This window comes from Clupea harengus, chromosome 15 (assembly GCF_900700415.2).
Source record: "Clupea harengus chromosome 15, Ch_v2.0.2, whole genome shotgun sequence".
Lineage (NCBI taxonomy): Eukaryota > Metazoa > Chordata > Actinopteri > Clupeiformes > Clupeidae > Clupea > Clupea harengus.
The window spans coordinates 12,260,661-12,287,813 of record NC_045166.1 but is presented as its reverse complement, the minus strand read 5'-3'; the positions used below and the strand labels follow the sequence as shown (position 1 = coordinate 12,287,813).

Sequence of the window (27,153 nt, the reverse complement as noted above, 5' to 3'; positions counted from 1 at the left end):
GCCACCGTTATGTGAGTAGCGCACCTGCACAACCTCCGGGTGAAATGGTGCGTCCCGTCATCGCTGCTCACCACACAGGAGATTGCCCTAACCTCACAGATGACGGTGGATCAGTTCCAGCTCCCTGGGTTACATAGATGCTGCACCATAAGGTCGGCCCGAGGCAAAAAACAAACGTCTGACCTCACTGTTATTCCGCATAATTGTCATGTAACCTGGATTTAACTACATCTTAAGTCTCATTCAGTGATCACTGGACAGTGACAATGGCAGATGTAACCCACTTTCCTCTCACAATAGAAATTCCATATAGAAATTCCAATTTTATATTCCATACAGAAATTCCAATTCTATATTCCATACAGAAATTCCAAAAAACTCAGTGCCTTCTCGTGACTACAGAAATCCTAATACTTTCTGTGGACAACAAAAATTCCTAATAATTGGCAATAGTAATATTAACAGGAAAAAGGGAACACAATGTACCAAGGCAACCTACGGCACTCCAGGTCCTCCTGTCAAGCACAGAAGCAAGCGCAGGAGTAGGAGTGAGTACGAGCGCACATGTGTCTGATGCAGGTTCTTGTTTATATGTACATTCTGTGCGTGTTAAGATCTGCACCATGTTGTGTGGGGGTGTTCAGCACACTTTAGCACCTAGGACTAGATGGAGTGGGCACTCATGACAGCTGAATGAGAGCAAGAGAAAGAAAAAGAGAGAGAGAGAGAGAGAGAGAGAGAGAGAGAGAAAAGAGAGAGTAAAAGAGAGTGAGAGCAAGAGATACAGAAAGAGAGAGAGAAAGTAAAAGAGAATGAGAGAAAGAAAGAGAGGGGGAGCAAGAAATGGGGAAAGAGAGGAGAGATAGCGTGTGAGAGAGGAGAGAGAGAGAGGGAGAGACAGCACACAAGAGAGAGAGAGAGACAGGCGTCTGTCGGGATAACCTTGTGGAGATGCTGAGTTCTGTGTCTGTGAGGTCTGTCTCATATTGATCGTCTGAGGTGATCTTTTGTGGAGGAGTCGCGTTAGACAAACAGACATTTTCGCATTCAACCCAAAGCCGTCTGTGGACAACCTTCCTCTCTCCCTCCCTCTCAATGCACTCTTATAGACAAAAAAATCTCAGTCTCGTAAATCATGGTGATTGTTCCATTTGATTCTTGAGTTGGTGGCTATTGAGTGGACTCAAAGGAATGCTGTCTTGGTGAACCATGAATTTAGCCTCTTTCTCTCAGGCAAAAGTGTGCTGTGAGTTTCTATTGAGTGCAAGGGAGGCATTAAAAGTAGAGGTAACTAATGCCATTACATCATTTGGTACCATGTAGTCTGTATGGCCCTCTGTAAACCGCCAATAAACCATCTGTTCACATTTTGTTGCATACAGGGAATACAAATGTGCTTCAACTTGGGGTTAGGGGTTGTTTTAGGTTGACGGTTAGTGTAGATGATAGCCGATGGGTCATTAAGTTAGGTTTGGTTGACAAGTAGGCTTATTGTATGAGGAAAAGGTTTGCCAAATATCCGCAATAGACCAGGAAATTCTGATGAGTCATGTCTTTGCATAGAACAAGCACGAGGAGAAAGTTCTTCTCCCCTCTCTCCCCGGCTCTCTCCTCCGTTTCTTCTGTCCCTCTTGCTCAGTGGCACTAAGAAAAAAAGCATGCGTTCTCCGTCTGCACATACAAGCGCATTAAAAAAACATCAAAGTCTTGCACGGAACCTCCCTCCCTGGCGTCTGTCCATGTCTGCGCTTGACAGCATTGATCTCCCTAGCTTCCTCCCTCCCTCCCTAAACCACCTCACGTCCACGTTAACCCGTTCCATGCCACCTATCCGCTTTCTTTCCCTGTGTGACCCTGATCATTGATTGGTTGTTCGCTTGTTGTCCGGCTGTGTGCTTTTTGTGTCCCAGCGATGGGGAGCAACTCCACCGCGCACGTTTGTGTGTGTGTGTGTGTGTGTGTGTGTGTGTGTGTGTGTGTGTGTGTGTGTGTGTGTGTGTATGTGTGTGTGTGTGTACACAAGTCCATGAGTTTTTCTGGCGTTGGTTCACCCGAAGTGGACCCTGAATAGTGACAGTAGGGCCAGAATAGCTCTACATGGAGGAGGCCTGTGGAGTGTACCGACTCTGTTATAGCCTGTGATAGTGCGTCAAGCCGGAGCGGAGTCCTGGCCGTGTGAATGAGCCACTCGGAGTCTGACCAGATGGCAGGGCCACAAACAACTAGTAGCTAACAAACAAAACAACGACCATGCAGTCAGCTGAGATTTGGGGATTGAAGAAAGGACCCTGAAAGTGCATGTGGAGTTAAGCTGAAAGTTTTTTCATAGCTCTCGGCTCTCCTAATTGCTGTAATTGTACTTAACTTGTGAACGTATGAAGTTGTACAGAAGAGCTAAAAAATATTAAAAGAGCTTCATCTGACTTTTCATTTGGACAGGTTTACTATAGTTAAACAACAATATCTAATTTCTAAAGATTTCGAAAAATGTCTCTCTTTCTTTTAAAATTAATTTTATATACTTTGTTTAAGAAGAACTGTGAGGAAACTGGCTACAGTCAGCTATGTCTTTTCTTGTGTGTGCGGTTCTCATTCAGGTGTAACGCTGTACAGCTATCGTCATAAACCCACACAGGCAATGCATGAAAGGATACATGCAAATGAGTGTGTGCTTACTCAACTCAGTGATTAGAGAGGGGTATTTTATACAAATCATAAAACATCTAGGACTTTTTTGACCTACAGAATTTTTGATGTGCATGCCTCCTGTAAACTCCACTGAAATGCATATTCGATGAACTGAAGCCTCATTCCAAATTTTGATGTGTCTAATTAGAGCTATAATCATCTTTGCATTTGTCACAGTGCATAATGACTGCAACTGGAGCCAGTAATTACCAGAGTGACTGGAACATTTGGTGGCAAACAACACTAACATCTTCTGCACACTAAAAGGGCCTTCCAGTCTGCAGTGTGTGTAGAAAAGGCCCACCGTCTCTCATTCTCATAGGCAGCCGAGCCTCAAACACTGGGCTCCTGGGAACATCTTTTGTCTTTCAATGGTGGAATGTGTGTTTTGAGGATGGAGTAAACAAAAATCCTCCATCAACAAAGTCCCCACACATCTCCTCTCAGGACTTTAGGCTGAAGTAGTTTTGTGAGGGGAAGTCAGTCAGAGACTATAATTGCGCAAAAGATCAAAAACGCCTCAGTACCAGCCTCAGGCAAAATTCCCTCCCGCCCTACAACGACCTCTGTCACATTTTCAACAGCCTCATCTGATAAATGATCATCATTACTCTTTTTTTTGCCCATGTTATGACTCAACGTTCATCTCTCGTCAGATGAATGGTCCTTGACTGAAGGAACTGTGGATAATTTCAACAAAATTCCAGCCAAGTCAAGTGTTCAATTTTTGGAAGTGCAAACGCTAAGTTAATTTAATTTAATTTACTCATTAAATCACCAAATGACAGCAATTAGTTGCCGCAGTAGCGTGGTCCTGTCTTCCTATTGGCCAGATAATCTGCCCTCTGTTCTTCCTGGCTTCAGTTTTCTCAAAGAGAGAGAGAGAGAAAGAAAGAAAGAAAGAAAGAAAGAAAGAAAGAAAGAAAGAAAGAAAGAAAGAGAGAGAGAGAGAGAGAGAGAGAGAGAGAGAGAGAGAGCGAGAGCGAGAGCGAGAAGCCACCTCACTTTTCCTCTTCTCTGTCTGGCATTCAGTCGCTCAATAAGTTAACTATGAGAGACACCCCTGAGGTTGCTCCACTGGAGGAAACGTGGGCTCTTGAAGAGATGAGAAGTGATTTTTACCCCTCTATCCAGAGTGTGGAACAGAATCGGAGTCAGGAGAGGTCTGTCTCAAACTCTGTCTTTTCTCTCTGTCTCTCTGTCTCAAACTCTGTCTTTTCTCTCTGTCCCTCTGTCTCTGTGGTGTCAGCTCAATTCTAAGGTCACACTCCAAACAGCGACTTTGGGCTGTTCTGGACAATCTGTGCCAAATCAGGCCAAACAGGGGTCAAATCAGGCCAGATCAGGGCCAAATCGGACCAAATCAGGGCCAAATAAGGGCAGATCAGGGCTAGATCAGTGCTAGATCAGGGCTAGATCAGGGCTAGACCAGTGCCAACTCAGAGTTGGATCTGCACCAAATTAGGGCCAAATTAGGGCCAAATAAGGGCAGATCAGGGCTAAATCAGGGTTGGATCAGTGCTAGATCAGGGCCACATTTGGACCGGATCCATTCCAATGTCAGCTGTTATCAAGGATCTGTTTTCCTTTTGACATCCCCCAACCCAAACAGTCATCTGGCTGCTAAAGGCTGTTCTTTCAGATAAGATGGATGAGGCTACTTGCCAGAGCGAAGCGAGACTCTTCCATGCTTATCGCTCATTATTCATATGCCTACAAGCAGGACTGGCTGATGATGAGCTGTCTTGCTCGTACTGGGGTAGGCTACCCAGACATGAGTTGGTTGGATTAAGGGGGGATTGGAGAGAGGGTATTGGGGGGAAGTCTTTGGATCAATAACCCTGGCCTTTGTGTGATTTCCAGGGCCGCGTCGTAACCAGAGGTAACGCGTGGCATTCAGTGGCATTTTCTGTTAGCGTGGAAAATGTCAAGGGGCGCTAACAGACTTCAGCTGGGATGGGATTCTGGAGGGAAGTGGGGAATCTTTTATTTTTTTACAATTTTTATATATCTTTTTTTCATTTTTGCTCTGTTGGCAACCTTCAACGCGTTCCAGAGTAAGTGTCGTAAGACTGAGCCACAGAGAAAAGCCAACACCGTCTCACTGACTGGAAGGCGGATCATGCTCACTCATCCATGAGCACACACAAATGCAAACATGCAGAAAGGCTGATGTCAGTGTGTCATGTGGCATGTTCACAAATCGGGATGGGCATGAAAAATCCACTCATCAAATTGCTGAAACAGATGCCTATATTAACTGATGCAGTGCTGATAGCAACAATATATTAACGTCACATTCATGTTCACTGGCCTTAGATGAAGTCAGTGCTACTCCAGTGTGTGTTTGGGTGGCGTGAGCCGAGTGCAGTCAGTGCCTCTCTCCCCTCTTTGCCACTCTCCCTTTGACTCTTTTTCTCCTTGCTTTCTCTCTGTCTCTCTCTCTCTGTCCCTTTCTCTTCTCTGTCTGTCTCTTTCCCTTCTTCTCTCTCTGTCCCTCTCTCATACCCCCTCTCTCCTTATCTCTTTCCTTCTCTCTCTCTCTCGCTCACATATAGAACACAGCCTCCCCCTCTCTGTTTTCCCTTTAACTCTATGGCCCGCAACACGGCTCCCCATGAATTATTAGTGGCCAGATCATAGCACTCACTCATGCCTCGTTAGCCATGCTGCACTTGGCCTAACCGTGCCAGGTCAGGTTCTGCCCGCCTGCCCGCCTGCCCGCCCGCCCGCCTGTCCGGCTGTGGCATCTGTACTTACAGACTATCCCCTGCTGGAGGTGTCAAATAGCGGCTGAATCTCGATCCAGCGTGACCTGATTGGATAGCCTTTTTGAAAAAATGCAGTGATTGGAGTGTTTGGCTGTATGTGTTATTTGCTGTTGCTGACATTGTTGAAAGACAGACAAAGAGAGGTTGATGTAGGGAGATGGAGGAGCACAGACACAAACACAGAATTGGACATAGAATCTCATAAAAAATCGAAAACATAGTTCACATGCTCTACAAATCGGTCAAAAACACATACACTTACACACACACAGACACACAGACAGATGGGCCGGAGACAAACACACACAAACAGATTGAGAGATTGAGTGAGAGAGACTTAGACACACACAGTCACATACACACAGACTCACGCTCACATTATAACTAGACTCAGCTGACAGCTGTTTCGCTGTAGAAAACCAGTAATAATTGAGTGTGTCCTTGGCACTGGTGGTGGCGGACAGGAACTTGTCAAGTATGACTTTTCCAAGACACCCGCTCTACTCCCCCCACCACTGTTCACAGACTGCATCCCAGTGGCCAGGACCTACAGAGAAGCCCAAGCTCATTACTGGTGCCTATTTATGTCACGATACAATGGCCACACTAATCAGTGGTCTTAGTGCAGTAGTCTTAATAAGTCACGGTTGATGGGGTAGCCCATTTTGAAAAATGTATTCAATGCTCTTTTTCAGATGGTATTGGTAGGTGGTGTGTGTGTGTGTGTGGCTAGTCTGACAGCTCAGTCTTAGATGAGTCACTCCATGAGTCATACCAGAGGAGGTAAGGGGGACCTTTTTCTCTCTCTTTCTTTCTTTCTTTCTTTCTTTCTTTCTTTCTTTCTCTCTCTCTCTCTCTCTCTCTCTCTCTCTCTCTCTCTCTCTCTCTCTCTCTCTCTCTCTCTCTCTCTCTCTCTCTCTCTCTCTCTCTCTCTCTCTCTCTCTCTCTCTCTCCCTCTCCCTCTCTCTGCGGACTGCACACTGCTGTGACTGCCAATGAGCCCCTTGCCACCTGCTGGGGATGCTCCAAGCTCTCCAGACCATTCCCTCTCTCTCCATACCCCCTCTCTCCTTTCTCTTTAACTCTGTCTTAGTCTGTCCTCATGTACCTCTCTCCCTCCTTCTCTCTCTCTCTCTCTCTCTCTCTCTCTCTTTACCTCTACCTCATTCTGTCCGTGTGTCTCCCCTTGTCTGTGGGGTGGCTGTGTCAGAGGCTCTCTCTCTCTCTCTCGACATCAATCTCTATCTCTTTCTCTGTTGTTACCAGTCTCTCTCTACCTGTCGTGCTCTCTCTTCCTTTATTCCCTCTTTTCTCTCATTCTCCCTCTATGTCTCTTTGGTCACTCTCTCTCTCTTTCTATCCCTTTCTCTCTCTGTTATGACACGATTGATTCATTGTATTTGCCATTGCTAACTGAAGCAAGCCCTCTGGTTACCTGTTCTCTCACTGTCTGTCTGTCCGTCTGTCCGTTTGTCTGTCAGTCTGTCAGCCCGGTCCAAATCTACCTCCTCCTACTCTTCTTTCCATTCCTAATATCTCTCTCTCTCTAGTTCTCCCTCTTCTCACCCCCCCCACCTCTCTGTGCTTGATCGAGATTTTTGCTTGTTATGCAGAGAGTGTCAGCGTACCGCGCCTGAGGTATTTATAGCTGTGGCCTGCCGGCCTCCGCCATGAGTGAGAAACACACTAAAATGGCTTTGAATTTAATTTCAGGCTTTTATGCAACCATGACAGGCATGACTCAGATTTAGAGTCGCCTCCTTTTCGGCTACAGGCCCTCCCCGCCTCTGCCTCCTCTTCCTCCTCCTCCTCTTATTCCTCTGCCTCCTCCTCTTCCTCAGTCCTTGTCAGCCCATTTAGTTCTGGAGTGAGGCAGCAAATGCCTCGTATTACATCACTGTGATAGTGATGATGGGACAGGGGCACAGACGAGTCTCGCTGGGCCAACAGGGAGGCTTTGGGGCGTCAGAGTGGCCCTGCCAAAAACCCTGACGACAGCGGGGGAGAGACAGACAGAGATTTGGTGACGCCTCAGTGAAGGACCTCCGACGGCCTCACAGCAATCACAGCCACCCCACGTCTGACACCATACGTAGCAAAGGGAGAGAGTGGCCACACCACCCAGCCTCCAACCTGGGTCTCTGGGCAGCACACCTGCACCATGACTGCAACGCCAAAGATCCAGGCATGTTGGCATGGCAGCCAGAACTCTCAACCGTCAATTTCTGGACAGAGCAATAGATGACCACATGATTATGCTGAAGAGAGTCAGGTGGAGCGCCTGAAGTTCACATGGGTTTCAGAGTCGTCCCTATCTGATTATATGCTGTTGGACACACAGGCATGAACTGCTTTTGCTCTAAGGGAGAGTAGAAACAGCCCGTGATGAGTCTGAATGTTTTCTCCTGGGTTTAGATTAGCGGTAAGTGGTTGTGTGTGTGTGTGTGTGTGTGTGTGTGTGTGTGTGTGTGTGTGTGTGTGTGTGTGTGTGTGTGAACATGTATTTATGTATGTGAACATATATTGTGATTGGTGTATGTCTGGTTATTTCTAAGATCACTTCATTTTTAAGATGTCTGCTCTGGCCAGGTCTGAAATATCCCTCCTACAAGTTGGCAAAACACAGTAGTGTAGCTTCATTTTGAACTTCAGCATGTAGAAGTCATTGCGACATCAAAAGAAACAGTGCCACCAGACAGCACAGGTTTTCATGGCACACCCTTAAAAAGGGAAGAAGTGAAACTCCTCGCAAGGCCATTTCACTAAACACCTGTACACCGCCCAAGACTCTGTTACCTGCACTGTTGTCATGGTTACAACATGCATATCTTACACAGGGGATGTATAGCTGACGTAGCCTTGAAGCGCCACCATTAAGATCGTTTCACATTTCACAACCCTTTCATCAGACAAGACCGGGTACAACCTGCAAAAAGTTGACACCATTGTTTTCGTTGAAGGTGCACACACCACGTCTGATGTCCAGCGATGACACACAGCATGCAGCTAGCACGTCTAGCACGTCTTACTCAAAAGCTGTGAGCACACCTGAGCTCCAGTCATCACCCGTTCCCCCACCGCTTGTAAATGCCACACATTCGATCTCAAAAATCAATAGTAACTTGACCCAACATTGTAAACTGCAAAAAAATAAAATATTTTGGACTAATATTCAGTCAAAGGGCCTTGCTGAATGGGTGCAAGTAACTGTGCACAACTGAATGCCACTCATGACCTTTTCAACCATTAGAGCTTTCAAAAATAAATACCACCTGCTATTCACATCAAGAACAAAGAAAATGGCAGCTAAAATTGATTTAAGAGCCCTACTGCCAATGTACTTGTGTCTGTGCCTTTTCCTTCCCCCTGTCCAGTGTATTTTCAGAATCCACTGTAACATAACAGAACTGCAATAGACATTTTGAATTGTGAAAAATCTAGGTTAACATTCACTTAGGTGAAGAGTTCTTCTGTGCCTATGTACTTGTAACTATGCCTCGTCCCATCTCCAAACACTGCCCTGCATGATCTGCGTCGCCTGTGTGTACTACAAATGTATAGACTATACAGTGGCGTGGCTAATTTGTGAGAGCGTGTGAGTGTGTGTGTTGTGTGTGTATTTGCAAATGTGCCGTCGTCACTCTAAATATACCACCGGCCCCATGTGAAGGGGATGTTCTTCACGGATGCTCTGGTGTGAAATCTCATGTTAGAGACTGTGGTTTTAATCTGCAGGCTGACGCTGAATGTTAGCCACTCAGTTCAACAGCACGTCTATCTGAGTTTTCCTTCCTAAATTTAGCTCCAGTAAATTACACTGGTTGTTGCTACATCGATGCTATACCTCTGGGTTGTACATTACTTCAATATTCTATACATTAAAAATCACTAATGTATTCATTAAGCAGATACGTTTATCCAAAGTGACAGCAACAGTACAGTTCAGGTATTCATTTTCATCAGTGTGTGTTCCTTAGGTAACATAACCATGACAACTGCTCTACCCGCTACTCTACCAGTTATTAGCAAAGTTACTTATGAGCATATAATACATTTTAAGTTCATAAAAAGCTCAAATCTAATATTGATAACCAGCTGAACTAAGTATGAGGTATTGAGGGAGTCTTCAAAACTGCGTCACATATTGTAAGCCCTAAGGTTACCCCTGACACGCCCTAAAGTTACCCCTGACACGCCCTAAAGTTACCCCTGATGCGCCCTAAAGTTACCCCTGACACGCCCTAAAGTTACCCCTGACACGCCCTAAAGTTACCCCTGATGCGCCCTAAAGTTACCCCTGACACGCCCTAGAGTTACCCCTGACACGCCCTAAGGTTAGCCCTGACGCGTGACAGCTTAGATGTGTGTGCGTCACCGGGCCCTGCAGCTACCACCTGAGAGCTGAAATGGTCTGATGGAAAACACGTGTACGCACACACACACACAACCACACACACACAACCACACACACACACACACACACACACACACACACACACACACACACACACACACAACCACAGAGAGAGAGAGAGAGATAAAAGGGAGAAAGCTGGTTGGTCTAAGTGACCTGCAGGATCAGCAACATCTCACTCCATTCATCCATTCCTCCATTCATGCATTCATTCGTTCATTGTGGCATTAAAATATAATGAAACAGACAGAATCATAAGAAAAAGTAGAAGTGGAAATTCTGAGATGAAGCATAAGACCTGTGAATACACAGCAGGCAGCTGCACCAAAATTGTGATGTGATCCATCCATCCATCTATCCATCTAGCTATCCATCCATTCATCCATCCATCCATCCATCCATCCATCCATCCATCCATTAATCCATCCATCCATCTATCTATCTATCCATCCACACATCCCCCTATACATGCCTCTTTCCATCCAACTATTCAATCCATGCATTATTTTTTCCATTCCATTTCCATTTCTAAGGGCTTAAATACATTTAATAAGGGATTAGAAAAATAAGAATAAAAAACAAAAGGCACATAAAAAAAGAAGTCATAACGTGAGAGTAAGGGAGACAACAAAGCATGGCTGAGCTGTGAGCAGCTCGCTATGACAAAACATTAGTGGCATAGTAATAATGACTCCCACACATCACTGGCCTCTTGAGTGTACATCTCCAGCTCAGCTAATTTATCCACATTGCTTACAGTGAGTGATGAGCAGGGCCTGGTGTGTGTGTGTGTGTGTGTGTGTGTGTGTGTGTGTGTGTGTGTGTCCAGTTACTGTGGAGGACCGTGAGTCAAACGCACCTAAGATTCAATCAGCTTATTTTGACTCAACAGTGAATCAACAACTCACAAATTCAATTTGAACGCAAATGAGTTGGATTCTGTGACTGAGATATAGCCCCCGCACCCGAGTGCCTGCACGCATGGATCACTCTTACTTGCTCACACACACACACACACACACACAAACACACACACACGCACACACACACACACACGCGCGCACACACGCACACACACACGCACACACACACGCGCACACACACGCGCACACACACGCGCACACACACACATACATACAAACGCTCGCACACTCCATTCACACACACATCCGCAAGCACACACATTCAATTTGAGCACACACACTTGCTTGTGCAAAAACGGCAACAATCACACTCACTCACTCACATACATACACATACAGACGTACTCACATACACACACACACACACACACACAGACACACACACACACATACACACACGCACACACAGCTGTACAGCACTGTGAGTCGTTTACGCCCCATCTTCCTCCACACCGCCACAGTCGTTTGTCACTATTAGCAACAGACTGCTCATATCAGCTGCAGGAGCGGGTGGGGTTGGGAGTGTGTGTGTGCGCAGATGTGTCTGTGTGTGTCATCATGACTGTGTCTGTCTCTGTGTTTACGTGTGTCTGTGCTCGTGTGTCAGTGCTCGTGTGTTTGTGTTGTGTACAGTGTGTGTACATGTGCTTGCATGTGTGCGAGCGTGTGTGTGTGTGTATGTGTGTGTGTGTGTGCGCATGTTCTGTCACGTGACAATGAGCTCCTCCTGAAACGCAGGACCCAACCCTGATGAGTAGCCCCCCTTTGCCTTCTCTGGGGGGGGGGGGGGGGGCAGAACAGGGAAGAGGTTTGGAGCTGCTGCCTCATGTCCACCAGCTTTCAAGCTGCCCTAGTTTAGATCACAAAGGTGAAAATGGTCCTGTGGGTCTTTAGCCACATCACATTTACATTTACATTTAGTCATTTATCAGACGCTTTTATCCAAAGCGACTTACAAGGCTGTATACACATTTTACATTTACACTGATGGCACAGTGCACATCAGGAGCAATTAGGGGTTCAGTGTCTTGCTCAAGGACGCTTCGACAGGGAATCGAACTAGCAACCTGCTGATTACTAAACGACTTCTCTACCTACTGTACCACTGCCGCCCACGTACTGTACCACTGCCGCCCACATAACAGGCTTAAAGCTCTGCAGAGCGTGCATGTGTGTGCGTACGTCCATGTGTGTGTGTCTGTATATGTGCATGTGTGTTTGAACGTGTGCTTGGTGAGTTTGTATAGTGTGTCTCTGTCTGTACACAACGTGTGTGTGTGTGTGTGTGTGTGTGTGTGTGTGTGTGTGAGAGAGTGTGCGCGTGTGTGTGTGTGAGAGAGAGAGACAGAGAGTCAGGAAGAGTCAGGTTTCCACTTTCAACCCAATGCTATTCATTTACCTCCAATAATAAGATGATTTTCCTGACGTTATGCAGAGGCACTACTGCCTTCCCAGCCCCCATCCTTCCCAGCATGCCCCGCCTGATGTTTGTACTGAGGCTTTGAGTTGACCGAGGACATTTCACAGCGTCTCCCAGCACAAAACTGTGTCACCCAAAATAAGAGCTGACTCTGCCAGAACTGTGCCATCTGGTGGGGAGCACCACGTCCTTATTACTACATCTCTCCGCTCCGCTTTATACTTACAGAAACAATCCCCTCACCCGCTGGAGGCACACAGATGCGATGGAAAGGCGCGCGCGCGCACACACACACACACACACACACAGACACACAGACACACACACACACACACACAGACACACACACACAGTACAAAGACACACACAGACACATACAAAGACACACACACACACACTCACACATACACATACACATACATACAAAGACACAGACACACACACACAACCCATGCCAGCCTTGGGGATACGGGACGGGGCCTAATTGTGTAGAATGGCGGGTACTCTTTGAGCCGCTGGCTTTGGACCCAGTGCATGCTGGGCCTGGGGCCTGGGGCCTGGCAGGAGCGTTCCTCTTGGCACCGGACAGAGAAGAGTGCCCATGGCCGCCACCGCCTCTCTCCCGGCAGATTTGGGGGTGGAGAGGGGGGGGTTTGGGCGAGAGGCTGTTGATTAGAATAATGTGATTCGGGGCCGATCAGAGTGCAGTGAAGCACGGAGCTCTTCTTTAGAGACCAAAAAAAAAAGAAAAGAAAAGAAAGAAAAAATATTTTGCAATACTGCTGTATCATGTATCAACTTTCATTGTGGTGGCTTGATTGAAGACTCTTGGCTGAAGACAAATAAAACTACATGACACTATTCATTACTCTACACTACACTACACTACTACACTATACTATGCACACTACCCTACACGTCACATCAGTATATATACACTACTATGAGCAGTAGTCTAATAGCAAAAATGGGTGGCGGAACTGGCAGCACTTCCACAACAAATAGATGCTTCAGAGAGAGAGAGTAGAGAGGTCAAGGAGGTCAAAGGTGTGGCTTACATGTTTGCTGAAATGTTTCGGCAGACATTCTGACACTCGCTGAGAGGCGGTTTATGGGAGCAGAAGAGATCAAATCTATTTTCTATGGAAATAAAAGTTTTCAGAGAGAAACCCGGTTTTCTTAGTAAGCTTCTTTCACTTCTTTCCCCAATAGGATATGTAGGCTATTGTGTGGTGATGCGAAAAAATAGTCTTCAGTCAGTGTGTACTGCAACAGCATATTAGGTTCGTCTCAGGTAATTATGGTATTCAACATAACATTTTTATCATGAATTATTCTGGGAACAAACTGTAGGCTATTTGGTGCAGTAGATGCATCCAGAACCCCAGCAGAACTGAACAGGTGAGTGAGGAGAGGGTGGACATATAAAGTAATATGTCATTTAGTCATAGTCATTTGCATAATAAGAGGCTACGGGTGACTGTGTGTGCAAATATACTGATGATATGGGATCTCCCAGAGACAGGGAAAGAAGAGCACCAGGGACAGGAAGCCTGTATGAATGGGGAATGCATAAGATATGGGAGGGACCAGTAGCCTGTATGAATGGGGAATGCATAAGATATGGGAGGGACCAGTAGCCTGCATGAATGGGGAATGCATAAGATATGGGAGGGACCAGTAGCCTGCATGAATGGGGAATGCATAAGATATGGGAGGGACCAGTAGCCTGTATGAATAGGAAATGTCATTATTGTGTATTTACATCATGGATGACATATACCGTACCGCTGAAGGAGCATTTCATTCAAGTCATACAAATTAGACTACCTCTTCCCAGACGCTCAAGTCCTTTTAAGACAAACGTTTTGATTATTTTTTAAAGGCAGGCCAGGATATGCAGCAGGCTTAACTTTGAGGATACCCAAGATAGCTTAATTGCATTAACACATAACACAGGTTTGCTTCTGTTTCCTTGCTGATACAAAAGTATGTAGGCATTATGTGCCACTCTAATAAAAGGAATGTCATATTTTTTGGCAGATAGTTAAATAAGACTTGAGCAGTGATGGGGTTTGTGATAGGCCCATTCCAATGTCCCCTTTCAGAGAAGAATATGTTGCCACGCCTATATCCAAAATCCACGCCTCTTCAGCATTATTTGTTTATCGCCAGAGTTTAAGACACGGCAGAATAGGCCATTCCCACTGCCAAACCAGGGCCCTAAATGTACCATACTAAACCATAAAGTATAGTACACAATATTAATTAGACAGTTTAATACTGAAACTACACTACACTACACTACATTACACTAAACTAAACTAAACTAAACTAAACTAAACTAAACTAAACTAAAAAGTTGTGATGGTGGTTTGGCCCATTCCAGTGGTCTACTACATGTGCAGTTGCACCAAAACAGCACCTACATTTCAGCATGGAGGTTTGGGGTGATCTTACATTTACATTCACTTTACATGTCCAAGATAAAAGCAAAGAGATATATCTTACACTGAGTATTGCGGGCACAAAGATGCAGGTGTCATTTCCATTCTGCAAGATAACAACAGAAGAGTAATGAACCTCAGCTTGATTATATGGGAAGAAATTATACCTTCCCTTTTAAATTACAGGTACAGTTTACGAGGCCAAGAGGCCAACACCTTTTGTCAAATTCCACTAATTGGCCATCAACATCTCGCTTTAGGGGCACATAAGGGAGGGGTGTAATTTCATTGGCTATTGAGGTCAAATATCAACAACCTTTCGCAAGAAACATGCATTCCTGACCTTTCAATTTCAGCACGGATGTTTGGTAAAGAGCCTACACATGTCTCTCCAGTGGAGGAGGGATGGCATCATATGTCCCGTCCTTATACCATGCATTTTGTGCGAGTCCACAATCCCAGAAAAAATGTCTGGGAAAACTGTAGCGAGTTCGGAGAGATGTCAAGGAAGCATCTGATAAAACTAGCGATATGATTTGGGTGAGAGAGTATTAACCTTGCTTTCACACTCACTCCCCTTAAACTCTTTGGTGATTTGAAGTCTCTCTCCAGCCAGACAAAAGGCCTAGACTAAGCCAGGATTAAACACCAAAGTTTGACCTACTTGCTTTTCAAAGAACACAAGCTGAGCGGAAGTGGCGTTTTCAGAATCAGCAACTTTTCAGATTAATGTATCTCTAAACTTGAGAGTTCACCCATCTTGATGCTGTCATTTAGATGGATGGTGGTACTGACATCGTGGAAATCAAAGAAAAGAGGAAGATCCACACAAATGTTTTGGAACACAAGTGTCTGCTTAAAACCTAAAGTATAACTATATCACTGTAGCTATAAGGTGTGGGTTTACCCTGAACATCCAGTGGTCCTGCTCTTGGTATGAAAAGGTAACTGATAGAATAGGATACTAAGGCAACCAAAATGAATGGGGGGCAGGGTATGGAAAGATGGACAGAGTGAGACAAGAGCAAAGAAGGGATGCACAGAGGGAGGGGATAGAAAGAGAGAGAGTCAGAGCCTGAAGGAGAGAGATACAGTATGTTGTGTGATAGTGAAGGAGAGACATACAGTATGTTGTGTGATAGTGAAGGAGAGAGATACAGCATGTTGTGTGATAGTGGAGGAGAGACATACTGTATGTTGTGTAGGGACAGATGTTGAGTGTTTCAATGGGTGAGAGAAACAGAGACACAACACACTGGCAAAGAAAATGAGTCAGAGAGAGCGAGAGAGAGAGAGAAAGTCATGGAGACAGAGTCATACAGAGAGAGAGACAATAACAGGCAGAGAGAGAGAGAGAGAAAGTCATGGAGACAGAGTCATACAGAGAGAGAGAGAGAGACAATAACAGGCAGAGAGAGAGAGAGAGAGAGAGAGAGAGAGAGAGAGAGAGAGAGAGAGAGAGAGAAAGAAAGTCATGGAGACAGAGTCATACAGAGAGAAAGAGACAATAACAGGCAGAGAGAGAAAAAGGGAGAGAAAGAGAGGAGAGAGAGCGAATGAGACCCAGGAGGTAAACTAATCACCAAACACGCAATGCAATTTTCTGGCTCTCTGCCTCCGCTCTGCCATCGTCACACACACACACACACACACACACACACACACACACACACGCCCCTCCCTCCTGCTTGCGTCTCCAGGGCTCTTTTGCTATTCCACTCACACACTCCGTCTCTCGCCCGTTCCATCTATCAGACCGTACCATTTCTGAATCGCCACCCCCATACTCCCCTCTCAGTGGATGGATCCTCCTTGGAGAAGTGTATTTGTGTGTGTGTGTGTGTCTTTGCATGTATGTGTGTGTGCGAGCGTGTGCGTTTGTGTGTGTGTGTGTCTTTGTATGTATGTGTGTGTGTGTGTGTGTGTGTGTGTGTGTGTGTGTGTGTGTGTGTGTGTATGTGTGTAGGGGTGGGGTGGAAGGGATAAATGAGTATTGGCGAGTTTGTGTGTGTGTGCATGTGTCTGTGTGGGGTGGGGGTGGGGGTGGGGGGATGCAGGGGGGACAGGTGGTCAGGGAAGTGACTGTAAGTCTGTGTGTTTTACCCCCGTAATGCAACGCTGTACTACTGTGGTGAGGAGGATCTGAAAATTCAGCAGTAGGGAGAGGGAGGGAGGAGAAAAAAAACCTGCGCAAACAAAACAGCAGCTGCTTCCCCGCACATCAAATCTCATGTGTTGAGTGTGTGTGTATGTTCTGTGTGTGTGTGTGTTTGTGCGTTTGTTCTGTGTGTGTTTGTGCACATGTATATATATGTGTGTGTGTGTGTAGGGGGAAGTATTTGAGGAACGTCTGAAAAATGCATGAGTAACATTGTTGATGGTGCTCTACTCTCCTGGCTGTGTGAGTGTGTGTGTGTGTGTGAGGGGGTGGCTTGAAAGAGTGTCTAAAAAGCGCATCAGTAACGTTGGAGGGCGTGTTGATGTGTTGATGGCGCTCCTCTCTCCCAGCGGCTTGCCGCCCGCCCCCTAGCTTAGCGGCATCGCTGTTATGATGATGGATGCTCTCCAACTGCCCAGGCTACATGGGAATGCTCGCATTCGTTCTCTCTCTCTATCTCCCTCTCTCCCCTTATCAGCTCTCTTTCTCTTCTCTCTCACTATCTCTCATTCCCCCTCTCTCCCCCTCCTGCTCTGTCCCTCTTTTTCTCTCCCTGTTGTTTCTCTTTCCCCTTATCAGTTCTCTCTCTTTCCCTCCTGTCTCTCTCCCTCCATATCTTTCTCTCGTTCCCTCTTCCCTCTCTGCCTTTGTGAGTTCTATCTCTCTTTCCCTCTTTTTCTTCTCTCATTCCCTCTCTCTTTCTCTCCCCTCTATCACTCCCATTGTCTTTTTTGTTTTTGTGGAGAGTTTGTAGAGAAACCAGTGCAGAGTTAAAGTAAGTGATCCAATTCCACGTTGAGTGACCGATGACAGTTTAAGAACTTCACAGCTAAGGCTATCAATAGCACTGATAACACCTTCTTGCTTGGCAAATTGAAATTGTGTGCTTGCAGTTTGGGCTTTTGACATGCATAAGGTGGCCTTTGACTGTGTATGAAGTTGCTAAATTTGAAGGCATCATGGATAAGGCAGCTATGAAATGGCTTGGGGTGCCACGTTGTCTATTTAGTGTAGTACTGTATGGAAAAGGAATTTTGAAGTTACCAATGACCAGCTGGAGTTCAAATGTGCTAAGACCAGCCTGGAGCACTGCTCCAACAGAGAAAACAGGGAAGAAGTGGAATCCCGGGAAGCGGTTCAACAAGCCATTGGCGCATTATAGCATCAGGATATCATTGGGCAGGTACAGAGTGGAAGAGCGGGGTTTGGGTTAGGTGACAGTTTGAAAGCATGGTGTGAGGCTGCATTGCTGGAGAGGAGGCACATGGTAACCAGCTTTGTTCACGAGCAAGAAGAAGAAGAAGCAGCAGCGGTTTCTCTCAGGCAAAGCAAGGGCAATGGATGAACTGGCATAAAGTTGAGAAGAGGAAGATCACTTGGAGAGGATTGTGGGCTATGGATGCTAAACACATTCAATTAATTGTTGGAACCACTTCTGCTATCCTCCCAAATCTGCCGAACCTCAGTCAATGGGTGGGTGAAGACTGAAGCTGCAAGAAGTTTATGGGTGTTGGCTCATTAAATTGAACACTGACGAAGGAAGTTGCCCACTTGACAACCCTAGTAAACTGCTTTGTTGTTGTTGGTGTTGCAGTTGTTATTACGTTTTGTTAAGTACTGGTATGGTGGTTGTAGCGCACCCAGTTTTAATAATACTTAGGCTGTTGGGTATGAGTATTGTGACAGTGAGAGTTTTGGGAAGCTGTGGGAAGTCCCCAACCAATAGCACAAAGAATTTAACATCTTTTCCTGTGTAAAAAATAAATCCTGGTTTTCTTTCCTTCTTTTTATTCTTTCACGCCCTTTCTCAATTCTTTCTCTTTCCCTTTTATCTTTCTTTCCATGCATCTACACCACGTACGTGGGAACCCACTCAATCATTCCCCATCTGTAGATACCCCCAATATCCACTTAGGGGGATGAAGCCTGTGGGAATAAACAAGTCGATTTTTTTTTTCATACAGTAATGATTAAAACACTGTGTGGATGTCTGCCTCTGGGAATTTTCATGCTGTGGTTATGTAAAACAGTCTCTGAGTAGAGAGGCGTGTGTGTGTGTGTGTGTATGTGTGACTGTATGTCTGTGTGACTGTGTGCGAGTGTGCGTATGTGACTGCATGCGTGTCTGTATGTGTGTGTATGTGTGTGTGTGTGTAGTGGCGTTTCTACATTAGGGGCACATGGGGCACTGCCCCACCATATCCAGATGGCGCTGTAGTACAGAAAGCTCAATACATTTGTGCTTTGTGGCAAAATATATCTTATTTTATTTAATATGCAAAGTAGCGATTCAATTGTAAATGTGTGTGTGAATAAACTAGACTAACAAGCATTTTAGTGCTGTTTTGGAGTAATTTGATTTGTGTGTGTTTCTGTGTTTGTGCTTGCTCTGAGAAATGCTGCCTGCTCTCCGCTATCCCTTCCCTTCTGGGGCAGCGCTGCAAACATAAGACTGTTACTATAGAAACACCAATGAGCGTGAGCGACACAGGCCAAAGTTTACATTGGAAGATGGGACAGTTTTAGATGTGCCCCACGAAATCTGCCTAGCAACCCATGACCAAGAAAAAATAAATCATACAGATCGTACTCAGACAGATCTCTGTACAATAGGGCCTGTATCTGGAAACACTCTGTGTGAAAATGTTCTCCCTATGTGTATGTATATATGTTCTCCCTATGTGTATGTGTATGTATATGTGATTTATGTATGTATGTCGGTGAGGTGTATAAGTGTATACAGTACCAGTCAAAAGTTTGGACACACTTTCTCATTTTTTGAGAAGTTCTTTCTTTACTTTTGTTATTTTCTACATGGTAGATAACACTTTTTTTGTTTAGAACATCATTCCATATGTGTTCTTTCGTAGTTTACATTTCTTCAGTATTAATCTACAATGTAGAAAATAATAAAAGCAAAGAAAACACTTCTCAAAAAAATTAAAGGTGTGTCCAAACTTTTGACTGGTACTGTATGTGTATAAGCTACTGGATGACCTAAATTTCCCTCGGGATTAATAAAGTATCCATCTATCTATCTATCTATCTACGCCACTAACGTTACTGCTCGTTAGCTATCGCTAGTTTCTACTGTTTTGGAACCAGCCTCCGTGTTTCAAGTTGCAACCTGAACATTTTATGTACGTTTTGTTCATTTAGCAGCATAATTTGTTGCTGTTATTAGTTTCAGTTGTGCCTTTCGCTTCATGTTGTATGCGTGTGCCACAAGCTTGACAAAGCATGCAAGTTATTTGAACTATGTCTCTATCTAATCTTTTTATTTTATTGCAATCTATTTTATTTACTTTGTTGCTGTATTATAAGCAACATCTTTGTGTTGTGCTGAGAACTGAAGAATGTGAAATGTAATTGAAATAGGATTTCTGCTCCCTGCTGGCACTCAAAATGCAGCCCATAGCCTATGCCTACCTGGGCGTATAGGCAAATTGCTTAAATAATAATATAATAATCAGCTAGCTCTATTTTTGTGACATGACATGACGTCATACAAAATTGTCCCACCAGAAATTTCGGGTTAAAGTCGCCACTGTGTGCGTGCAAATGTGTGTATGGGTGTGTGTGTATGTGTGCGTATGTGTGTGTGTGTATGTGCGTGGGCGCGTGTGCATGTGTGCGCGTGTGCATATGTGCGTGTGTGCGCGCGTGTGTGTGTGTGTGTGTGTGTATGCGTGTGTGTGTGTGTGTGTGTGTGTGTGTATGCTAAAGTCATTTTTATCACTATCCTCTTTCTTGAGTCCATCTCAATCAGGTTTTAGAGCCCGACATAGCACTATTTCTGCAGCCTCTCTTGTGGTGAATGATGTCATTGCTGCCTTGGACAATAAGCAACATTGTGCTGCAATATTTGTAGACCTCTCAAAGGCCTTTGACACGGTTGACCACCATCTGCTTTTACACAAATTATCACTTATCGGCTTTGACCATATGAGCCTAGAGTGGTTCAAGAGTTATCTCACTGGTCGCTCCCAATGTGTAAAGGTGGGCAAAATAACCGCTTTTTTTAGATATTGACAAGGGGGTACCCCAAGGCTCTGTCCTTGGGCCTTTACTTTTTATAATTTATATTAATGAAATTGCCTCCACACTCACTCCACTTTGTCAAGTTCATCTTTATGCGGATGACACAGTTCTGTACTGTAGTGCCTCTCATATTGACTCTGCTATAAATAGACTGCAGCTCTCCTTCCACATGCTTGAGAAGCAGTTAAGTGACCTGAAGCTAGTCCTTAACTGTGCTAAAACCAAATTGATTATTTTTACTAAAGCTAGAAGCACTGATTTTAACAGTTTAAAACTCTGCTCTAGAAATGGTACCGCTCTGGAAAGGGTCACCAGCTACAAGTACCTAGGCATTTGGGTTGATGAGAAGCTTGATTTTGTAAACCACATGTGAATCAACTCGTAAAAAAGCTGAGAATAAAACTGGGCTTTTTATACAGAAATAGGTGCTGTTTTACTTTCCCAGCCAGAAAACGCATTATTGAGTCTGTTTTTATATCAGTTTTAGATTATGGTGATGTAATCTATGGGAATGCATCCCACAGCACACTAAAAACCCTGGATGCTGTATACCATTCTGCTCTGCGTTTTATCACTGGAGACCGCTATGGCACACACCACTGTACTCTTTATAACAAGGTTGGCTGGCCAGCCCTGTCTGAAAAAAGGGATGGTCATTGGAAGACCTTCATTTACAAAACGATCATTGGGCTAATGCCACTATATCTCTCCTCTCTCATACACTGGAACTGTAATACCCTCAATACCCGCTCTCAAAGCTGGCTTTCATTATATCTGCCACATGTTAACACCAAATTGGGGAAGACAGCCTTCTGTTATAAGGCACCCTACATCTGGAATGAGGTCCAAACATCTTTACGGTTGTGCTCATTTATTTCACTAAGAGAATTCTTAAATGTTATCACATGTACAACTGACTTCTCGTGCAATGATTGTAACTGTTGACTCAACCATAGTATTTTACTGAATATTCAAAATTGTTATTTATCATCGTTCCCTTGTACTCCTGTACTATTTTATATGCATTTTTTAAAAAAAAAATTTTTTAATTGTATTTCTTTATTTTATTTTCCAATGTATTAACTATTCATTGTACCCTCGGCACCATTGTAAATGAGGGTCTTATTCCTCAATGTGTTTTCCGAGGCTTAAATAAATAAATCAATCAATCAATCAATGCGTGTGTATCTGCGTGTGTGCATCTGTGCGTGTATGTGCGTGTGTGTGCGCGTGTGTGCATATGTGCGTGTGTGCGCGCGTGTGTGTATGCGTGTGTGTGTGTGTGTGTGTGTGTGTGTGTATGCGTGTGTGTACTGGTACAATTCAGTGACATCCAGACCACATCTGTCCCAGCCTTGACTTCCATCTTGAGCACAGAATGAACACAGAAGAAGGAGAATGATTTGTTTTTCCTTTCCTTAAAATGAGCCTTTGATATTTTGCCTAGAGATAGATAGTTATTGACACCAGAGCTGCGGCCTGGTCAATACCTCTGTATGTTAGCCTGACTGCACTGACACTCATCAGAGCGCAGAGCAAAGGTCATGTATCTCACTCTGGTTGGCATTCAGTCGGAGATAAAGGTTGAACTGGGCCTGTGCTTGTTATAGTCATATATGGAGGGGGTTGTACATGTACAAAGACATAAATAACATTTGTTTAGGAACTCACCTTTAACATAAACATGTCACCAAGTATAAAGACACAATTAGACAGGGCTATTGTGTTCGTCTTTAAATATACATTTTACTTGTATCAATGTCAATGTTTGTTTGAAAACTATATTATATACAATATATATTATATTATTATCACAAATGATAATAGGATGCATGGGAAAATATATGAAAACACAAATGTCTGCGCTATGCACTATTGTGTAGACAGGATAACTACATACTTGACATTTATGATTTTCATTGTAAAGGCATGGGGTAACAAAAATCATTATAAAAAGGAAAAATATCTTTGATGTTGATTTTATGGGTGACCTCAATTTTTGATTTCTTGTTAGGTGAATCTGAAAATATACCAATGGGGCCCTTGCTATGGTCATCATCTCTGGGTCTGTGGCTTGGTGCATTTGGATCAAATGTGATGTGATGTGATGAATATCAGAAGCAGTAACAGTGTAAACTGTTGAAACATTGAATAGAAAATCATTGACACCTTGCAGAATTACAGTCCTTTTGTTTTTAACTCGTTCATTTTCATGACTTTCAGAAATACACGCACTAGTCTTGGCTCATCCTTATACTGTGGGAACGTTAAAAAGATCAAAGGTTTTTGGAAGCCTTGAGAGGGCACTCAGTGGTGTCCTACAGCAACTCGAAAGAGTTTTAGCTCCCAAACGGGCTACAAGCTCTCTGGGCCCTAATTGAATTGATGGGCAAAACGGCTGGCAACACACAGAGTACGTGGATGATTTAAAGCTAATTTAATACCAGGGTGAAATTGTTTCACTAATTTAATAACACAAGCAAGATCCTAAACCCAAACTGGCTGGGTCCGCGCAATGCTAGGGTGTGTCCCTGGAAAGACGTGGGAGCTCCATGTATAAATTAGTTCCTTAAAATCAACACCATTTCTGTGAAACTTCTAAAAAGCAAAGACGACAAACTCTTCTTTAAAGCCAACCTATGTAATGTTCCTGTAGATGTTATAAGGCGCTACAACTGCATATCTAAGCATTTTTGTAAATCTAAAGCCTTTCTGTAAATCAGTGTAGGTGAATCACACTGCAATATAACACATTCAGTTGGTAGGCAAATAATCTGTCCTGCCTCAAATACTCTGTCAACAAATGTATTAAAAAGGTCTAATGATATGCCTTATTGGAGCAGCAATGCGCACAACAAAAGTAAGGCAAGTGGGGTATTAATGATCTGAATGTCCACAGGTCATGAAATACATTTTAGTAAAGCCCATGGGCATATCTCTGTGAATCGTAAAGGGTTTCATTCCGTCAATGTTCAAGTGATCTGTGACACATATTGTAAGGTTACTCATGTATTAGCTAACTATTCTGGTTCTACACATGACTTGGCGAATTCAGACTGTGCGCATCAAAGGAGGGATCAGTTAGCAGGACAGTTGTTTCCTTGGTAAGCATATTTCACTCAATTCTTTATTCTTATTATTAAAGCAAATAAAACACAAACCACACCTTTAATATAGAGACAGGATTTTATTTTAATTAATTTCTTCTTCTGCCTCTTGGTCCCATAAATTATTTCATGTCAGGCAGACCTCCCGCAGAAGAACCTCCGTCTCCTCTCTGCTCCGTTGTGCGTTCTGACTGGATATTTGTTGTTTGCGCCATTGTAGAACAATTACAGAGCTCTGTGTGAACGTTAATAAGGTATAGACGAATCGCTATCATTGGCTGATGAAAAAATGCCTATTGCCTATCAACTCATGTATGAATCGCTAAACCCATTTTATGCTTCCGCTACCCTGTGTCAATGGAATTAGCAAATATAGGTATTCCTGCCTATTCTCACCGCCCAGTTACTGCTGCACGAAGCCCGTTCGCAGTGCTCGTTGCTCTATGAAATTAGGGCCCTCTCTGTGTGGTTTACGTCCACTGTCAAGCAACCCCTCCCTGGTGGATATTAAACTGTGAGAGGAAACATACGCTTCGAGAAAAGACGAGCAAGAATATAAAGTGCGAGTGGTCGTGAAGCAGCAAAGCAAAGCACACACGCCGGCGGGCGAGTGAAAGACAGGTGTAGGGAGGAAGCCCGGCTTAATCGATGCAGGTAAGAGCGGTGAAGAGATGCGCCGAGCCCGGAAGAAAAAGAGAAAGGAGAGATAAAAGGTCAAGGCGGAACGTGGGTGACAGCAAAGCGTATTGATCATCAATCACCTGTTAGACCAGATGCTTTGACAGGCCGGTGGAAAGCTGCTAAATGGGTGATGCGACGCTCGAGGAATCAGCAACACATCAAGGCAAGCTCTTGCAGCTCTCCCTGCTAAAAGAAAGATGGGAAACGTGATACTGAGTGTGAAAGTACCTTGGCTGAGATATTCATATGAACAGCCCAGATTGGCCTGTGAGTCACTCGGGCAGTGATGCTATCAGAAACACTTACTAGTTCTGGCTGGGGGAGCGGCTCCTGTTCCTATGGTCAAGTTCATGCCAGAAGGCAATTTGGACGAAAGTTGGTCATTCGTCTTTGAAGAAATCAGCTATACTCGAAATAAACAAAGTATTGATGTCTTGAAAATTTCTTGGAAGATTTATACATGTTAGGAGAGTAAAATCTCTCAAAGAATCCGGAGCTAAGTAATTCCATACTTTTCTGGCCACCTTCAGAGAATCCTGGGTCAACTCGCAGACAATGCTAGCCAGGCTAGCCATTCAATGCTGTCATGGCCACCTACACTGTGACTCATCCTGACACTCTCTCTGGTTTTTCCTGGGACAAGCTAAACTTGCTAACCTTGCTATTAACACTTCAAGAAGGAATAGATTGGAGAATGGATTATGAAATGCTATAAATGATCAGGTATTTTGTATTTGGGGACACAATTCAGTGTTTGTCTTGTCCAGGCAGCAAGTGAAGTAGAACCAACACTCAACATGTTACAAACATATTAAACCCTCTGTTTACAGATAGTGAAACTGACCATAGCTTCACCACTGTTTCAGCATTACGGTGAGTAAATATGGTCGTCACACCACTGTTTTCCCTGCATTACACATCCAGTCTAATATCAAAAAGTGGATTTATTTCTAAAGACAACACAGCATGAGGGGACGGGGTGCAGGCACTGAAGGTCTATATGTGAGAGGAGTGCTGTGGAACTGTCTCTGAAGCAGCCATGATAGATGAGGAACATTATAGCAGCGAGTCCAGAGAGCCGGGCCAGGCAGCACCGAACCTCAGGAGTGGACCCAGAGGAAAGGATGATGAGGGGGAAGAGGAGAAAAGAGAAAGGGAGAGAGAGAGATAGAGTGTATAAAGGGGGCGGGGTGGGGGGGGGGATGAGGGATGGGGGTGGAGGTGGTGTGATGAGGAGGAGAAAGTAGGACGGCTTGGCTCTAAGAGGACAGGAGCGCTAATGAGATACTGAAGCACTGCTCTTAGCCCGTCTTCCCCTGAAAGGGAGGAGGGGGGGGATCAAGGTGGGGGATCCAGAGGGAGAGAGGGAGGGATAGGGGGAGCGAGAGAGAGAGAAAGAGAGGGAGGGATAGGGGGAGAGAGAGAGAGAGAGGGAGAGGGGGAGAGAGAGAGAGGGATAGGGGGAGAGAGAGAGGGAGAGAGAGGGATAGGGAGAGAGAGAGGGATAGGGAGAGAGAGAGGGAGAGAGAGGGATAGGGAGAAAGAGAGAGGGAGAGAGAGAGAGAGAGAGAGAGAGGGATAGGGAGAGAGAGAGAGGGAGGGATAGGGGGAGAGAGAGGGAGGGATAGGGGGAGAGAGAGAGAGAGAGGGAGAGAGGGATAGGGGGAGAAAGGGAGATCCACTTCCCTCTCATAACTTATGGATGTGTCTGTAGTGTGAGGCAATTTGCGCGTCAGCACCTGTGTGTGTGTGTGTGTGTGTGTGTGTGTGTGTGTGTGTGTGTGCGCGAGTGTGTGCGTGTGCGTGTGGATAAGAGTCTATACATTGTTCTGTGGAAAATTAAGTCTTCCTGGAACTCGCTCTTCCTGAAGGAAGTACACATGAAACACACACATTTCTGTTTTAAAGAGCATCAAGCACATAGGCAGAGCAATGTTACTGTTTATACCTTTAAAGAGCATAAAGCACATAGGCAGAGCCATTTTACTGTTTATACCTTTAAAGACATAATGACCAAAAACACAAGATAATGTAGTCTTGACTGAGGATCCATCTCAATCAGCGATATTTTTCAAGAAAGAAACTGATATTTTCCAAGAAAACTATTCTTTAAAGACAATGCTATTTTAAAGAGCACCTTGTGGACATGGCAGTAATGTAATCATTCCTTTTAGGAATACATGCTTTAGAACAGGTATTCTGTGCTGTACTGCCCATGAATCCTAATGGACAGGTGAATGTTATGTAATTAGGCAGGCAGAGGTTGCTATGGCAACATCCTCCCAAAGTTAAGTTAAGTTCACTTCTTAGAACTGTCTCACCTCACGAAACATGATTATACGCCGGTTCTTGTATGCATTAAAAATATCTCATGCAAGGAAAATTAAAGTTTTTTTCTCTCTCTAAATCTAGCAAGCTAACTAGCCAACGAACCACAACTTTGCCTTATTTGCAACCCCTTCAAATGAACATGTAGCATCAAAATGTATTGCAAAATGCTACA

The 27,153-nt window shown here is 44.5% G+C and overlaps 1 protein-coding gene across 1 annotated transcript in view; it reads right to left on the bottom strand.

The window, feature by feature from the left end:
* The window catches only part of xkr6b (XK, Kell blood group complex subunit-related family, member 6b), a 51,194-nt gene that overhangs the window by 4,048 nt on the left and 19,993 nt on the right, over nucleotides 1–27,153 (bottom strand). The window lies entirely within an intron of this gene.